Source organism: Vigna radiata, chromosome 2, assembly GCF_000741045.1.
Source record: "Vigna radiata var. radiata cultivar VC1973A chromosome 2, Vradiata_ver6, whole genome shotgun sequence".
In the NCBI taxonomy this organism is placed as follows: Eukaryota; Viridiplantae; Streptophyta; class Magnoliopsida; order Fabales; family Fabaceae; genus Vigna; species Vigna radiata.
Window position 1 is genome coordinate 9,566,731 of NC_028352.1, and position 6,000 is coordinate 9,572,730.

The window sequence follows — 6,000 nt, forward strand, 5'->3', positions numbered from 1 at the left end:
GGTGTGTACTCCTAGAAACAATTAATAATTCTATCTTATTAATTCAAGGATATTTAGACTGCATTGCCCTTATTTATTGATTTGTAATTTTCTATACCATTTTCAACTACTTCATTTACACCTTTTTCAAACAATATTCTATAATATTTTCTACTAGTAATTAACATCAAGTACTTTTTTCAACTAAATTCATCTTCATTACTCAACTATGAAAAAAAATGCAAAAAAGTGCAAATGAAAAAATTACACAATTAAATATTAGGTTTTTGAAACAATAATATAAAAATTAAAACACCCAAAGATTTATATATATATATATATATAAAGAAATAAGTTAGGCATGGATGCATATGGAATAATTGTGAAGAGAGTTATGTTGTTGAGGCATTTTGTGAGACCTTGCCTCTATTTATTATCAATTATTCTGTTTTTCTTTATGGCATATAGTTAATATACTTACCAGATATCTGCTTATATATATACCAACACACATGCACAATATATTTAATTGAATATAAAAATATTGCATTTATTAATGACTCTTTATTTCACTTGATCTTTAAAATATGAAGATATATATACTTTAAAGATATTTTTATTTTGGTAGGAAGTTAGGATTATCTCACTCTCATGTTGTAAGATATTTCTGGGTACCATATTATTATTACATTGAATACCTATCTTAATATGTTCATTTACTTTTCTTCTTTATTTTTATTTAACTTTGCCACTGAATAGCAATCAAATATGGCAGTGAGAATGACATTTATGGGTATAATGTTTCCTGAGATATGATTCCTGAGAAAACAAAATTGTACCATAAAACAAATTATGTAATCCAGCTTAAATATGTGTCCGTATTTTCAAATATTTATAAATTATTTAAATTTTAAAATAATAATTCAAAATAATATAAAAAATAGATATAATTATAAGTAAAATAAATTTTAATTATTAAAATAAAAAATGTTGTATATAATTTGTTTATTATGAGTAATTATTTAAATTTAAAAAGGTTATTGATAAAAGAGTGACTAATTATTTTATAATGAATAATTATTTGAATTAAAAAAGTAATTACTAAAATAATAAAACTGAAATAATTTTTTTATTATAAATTATTATTTAAATTTAAAAGTAATAATAAAATAAAATTGAAAAAATAAATTAAGACACCAATATATAATTATAGATAACAAAAAAAAAAAGAGTAATTCAAACTAATGAGATAGTATGAAGAAAACAAATTATTATTATTTTTTTAATATTTTCAAATCCTTATAATAAAAATTAACTTTGCTTAAATTACTAAAATAAAGTTAAACAGTATCATCCTTCTATTGAAAGACTTGTAATCTAACACATCATCCCACCTGCATTTTATTGTCCATGAAAAAACAAATATTTTTCTGCAACACTTTATGTGCTACTTCAATATGAATTCTCTATATTAATTGTTTTCAACATTATATATAAGTTAATTAATCGTTATAAATGTTATTAATGTAAAAAGTGTCAGAATTTTATCATTAATATTAATAAAATGTCATTTTTTTATAGTGGTTATAAAATATAATTGATGTAGAATGTATGACGTTCTATGTTTGGTAGTATAGAAATTTTAACTTATAATATTAATAACATTATAGATTTTAGTTAGTATGTGATATTTTCAAGAATTAACAAGGTTAAGTCATTCATAAAATTGAATATTTTTTATTAAAAACATTTTATCTATAATTTAATTTTTGGTTAAATATATATTTTAGTTCTGATATTTCTTCTCCATTCTCAATTAGGTCTTCATGTTTTTTTTTGTCCCAATTGCATTCTAATATTGTAAATTTGAGACAATTAAGCCCTCTCCGTTAACTGGAACTAACGTCGTAGGCCAATTGAGAGGACTTAATTGTCTCAAAATTTATAAATATTAGGATGCAATTGGGGAAAAAAAACGGAAAGGGCTTAATTGTCTCAAATTACAAATATTAGGATGCAATTGGGACAAAAAGAAAATATGAGAACCTAATTGAGAATGAGGAACAAATATGAGGACTAAAACATATATTTAACCTTAATTTTTTTATATTTTTATATTGAGTTCGAGTCTTATTTTTTTATTATCTTGTTTATTTATTTTTAAGAAATATAAAATTTTGTAATTAATATAAAATGATATTATGATTAATATAAAATAATGATAAAAACTCATAGTCAGAACATTTACATCTTTAAAATAGAGAAAGACTAAGAGCTTTAAGATAGATGAATAAAGATTGGGCTTCCAATAAATTTATTAGGTCTAAATGATATTTGAAGAAGTTAGCCTTAGTAATAAATGATATTTGAAGAAGTTTATTCTATCTCAAAGTTCTTTCACCATCCTTCCACAATCTATTTCAATTCAAACGACAAGTGTTATTTATTGTTTTTATTGAAAATGTGTTACTTACAATAATCAAATAATTTTTCCCATGTATCGTTTTTATTATTCAACACATTTTCAATGAAAGCATTGAAAGTTACTTATTTTATATTAACCACAATATCACTTTTATATTAATTACAAAACTTTATTTTTCTTAAGACATGTGAAGACAAGTAAGTTAAATAATAATGTAAAATACTTGTCACTTACTTAACAAACATACGAAGATAAGTCAATAAAATAATAAGACAAAATAACATATACAACACTTAGCTAACAAGAAAACTTACACAATTGTCAATTGAAAAATATAAAAATTTTGAGTATTCAATTAAATAAATTTAATAGAAAATCTATTAAAAATATCCAAATTTATGAAAAGCTTTAAAATTCAACACTAATAAAAAAATAGTTTTTTATGATAGGTAAAAATGATTTATTATGATAGATAACCTAATATCATAGTTTTGAGCATCATAATAGATCTTTGCGTATTATAACATACTTTCTATCACCTATTATAATAGATCTAGTGTATTATGATAAATTTTCATTTATGTGAATAAATTTTCATTTTTAAAGTATCTTGTTTTTTAAAATTCTCACACAAAGAACTATGTCAAAAAATAAAATTACTTAATAAAAAGAATGCATTTTTATGCTCTATGCAATCTAGAAATATGCCCAATATGGAAACGAATTACAAATTTCATAATTTGAATTGTTGGCAATATGTATAAATTATACAATCTAAAATATAAAATTTTATTTTTTTAACTTGTAGATTTGGTTGGTCCATTATATTGTTTTAAATTGAATAATTTGAAAACGTCACTGGTCAAAGACAAGGAAGATAATAGGTTAATGAGTAAGTAATTTGAAATTTTCACACAATTCTATAGAGGTGTAGAAAGAAACCATAAGTTGTACAAAGAAGTTTGGGCTAGCCAATATACTATTGGGCCGGGGTGAAAAGTTGTTGGATTGAGTTCATAACCGTTGAATAAAGGCTTTTATTTTCTACACCCTATAGTTACTATTCACAATCCCATAATTTTTAACCTAATCATTCTATATTTCACATAAATCTCAATGTAACTTTTAAATTATCTCGCTATTCTGGAAATCTTACAGAAAAAACTTTCCATATTCATTTTTAAATAAACTTTTGAAGGCAAACATTTTTTAAATGAATTTTCCAAAATAAATGAAATACTTTCTAAAATTAATTTTCCAAAATGAACTTTTAGTACAATCTTTCCGGAACATATAAGATGTTTTTAAGAATATCATTTTCAAAAGAATATTTCTCTCACTATTTTTCTAGAACATATGAAATGTTTAAATTTTTGGAACAATTTTTCATCAAACTCAATCTTTTACTCTCTCTCATCTTTTAAGTTCTTTTTCTTAAAAGAGAGTGAAACTTAATTTAATCACTAATAGTTAAGTCTATATTTGTAAAGTCCTAAAATTATTTTAAGGCCATCGGGACCTATGTTGGGGCAGCCACGCCCATAAAGCTAAGAGTACCTTAGTCTTACAGGGGATGCATTTCAGAAATTTGATTTCATTTAGCTGAAACTCTTTCTCTCTCTAAAACTATTTACCCTAAAATTCTCTCTGACTTCTCTTTAAAATTCCAAAACTTTGAACCGTTCAATTTCTGATTTGGTGCTTCCAAATCAATCCTAGCGTAGAGAGCTTCGATTCAAACTGAACATCTCTCCAATCCGACTGGTAAGTCATTTTTCCCCTTTTTCCTTCACTGTTCTTGAGCTATGGCATGCCACTTTGCTGGTTTCCTGTGCCTCGTGTGTTTTTCCTTCAATTCTTTGTCTATCTGAGCTCTAAGAGCTGTGTTCTATCACCAATTTGGTGATTGGCAGGTTCCGTGAGTTCAACGCTGTGTGGATACGGTCTTAGGGCACTCTCAACAAGTGGTACTATTAAGCTTTTCAGGTAAGGGAAGCTAGTTATATTTTTTTTATAAGCTGTATGATGTGCATGTTTGATAAATTGAAATTTGGTGTACTGTTATATTATATTTTTGGTTTTGAGTATGTTAAGTTGTAAATTGCTGAGACTATGAATTTGTGCTTTGGTGTTGAACTGATACATGTGGGAATTTATGTTTGTAAGTGTCTCTGTTGAAATTAAATTTGTTTTGGTTGAAATTGATCTAGTTGAAGGGTTTGGAGTAAGGGCTCTGTGATAGTATGTATATGGGTATTAAGCAGGTGTACATGTACTGTTTAAGGTTACTGTGAGGGGAAAGGAGATATATAAGATTGGGTATTTGATGTCTAGAACATTGTAGGACACTTTTAATAACTTAGATAATTAAATAATAACTTGTTGAGAGCCTTTCTTTGTTGGTAGGATAGAGGGAACTTAAAAACCTAAGTTAGCACATCCCTGATCATAGAGCAGCCCTGGCCTGGTCCAGTACGTTGTGACTAGTCATATGTGTTGGCGTCGAAGGTGAGTCTGATGCGTCAGACATCTGAACCCTCTCCGGTGACCAATTGGGTAGGAAGAGAGTGTTGGAAGGGAAAGTGTCTCATCGTGATGGTAATTAGCTAGATAGTTTAGCAAACAGGAACCGTTATGGGTTGTTTAAGGGGAAGTGAGGGAATGATTTTGGGTAGTAGGAGTATGAGGTGCATTTGATCTGTTTAGGTAGTCTAGACAAGTCATTTAGGACTTATTAAGATCATAAAACTGGCCTAAAACTTAATAAAATTGGTAGAATAGAATTTGGGGTCTTAAGTTATAGAGTTTGAGGTTTTTAGAACTAAATTAATGTCTAAATCACTCTAAGATCAATTCATTGTTGCTAAAACTCATTTGGACAAGTTTAAGTAGATCCATATCACAAATTAGGGGTCTTAGAAGTTGGGGAAGAGGTTTAGAACGAATTTTGGGGTGTTGGGTTGTCAAAATATTCAGAATTTAGCTTCCCTTGCAGACCAAATTCGCTAAGCGCACAGGGGGGGGTGTGCGCTGAGCGAATTATGTGAGGCAGATTAAGTGTTGTTGATGTTTTTGACGTTTTGGGAGTTTCAGACGTCCGTTTTGAACGTTCTTTAGGTCGCTCTGGGGTTTTTTGACCCTTCCGGAGCCATTGGTGAGGGTCTCCAAGCTTTTTAAATTACGTAAGTGTTGGTAATAATATGCTATAAAGAAATTTGTGTTAATAACTGATGTTTATGTGAAAATATTTAATGTCTGAGTATGTATGAGTTGTTTTTATGACATGACTAAAGAGTGTCTTGTATGTTTATATATAGAGAGCTTGTGTGGTTAGAAGGAATATGATTGTGAATTGTGGTTCAAAGGTATATGACTTAGGAAGGAATAAAACATGGTTTCAAGGTTATTGGTAGTGATGTAATTGTAAAATCTCTTGGTGATATTCTTAGTGTTTTAGAATGAAAGTATGAGCTCAGTCTTGGGGGTCTTCCTGACACTCCAATGGTCTTTCTTCTAACGTAGAGAAGACTAAACCATGTGGTGAGGAGTAGCAGGAGGTCTTAGTCTTGGAGGCTTCCATCATGCTCTAGGGTGCG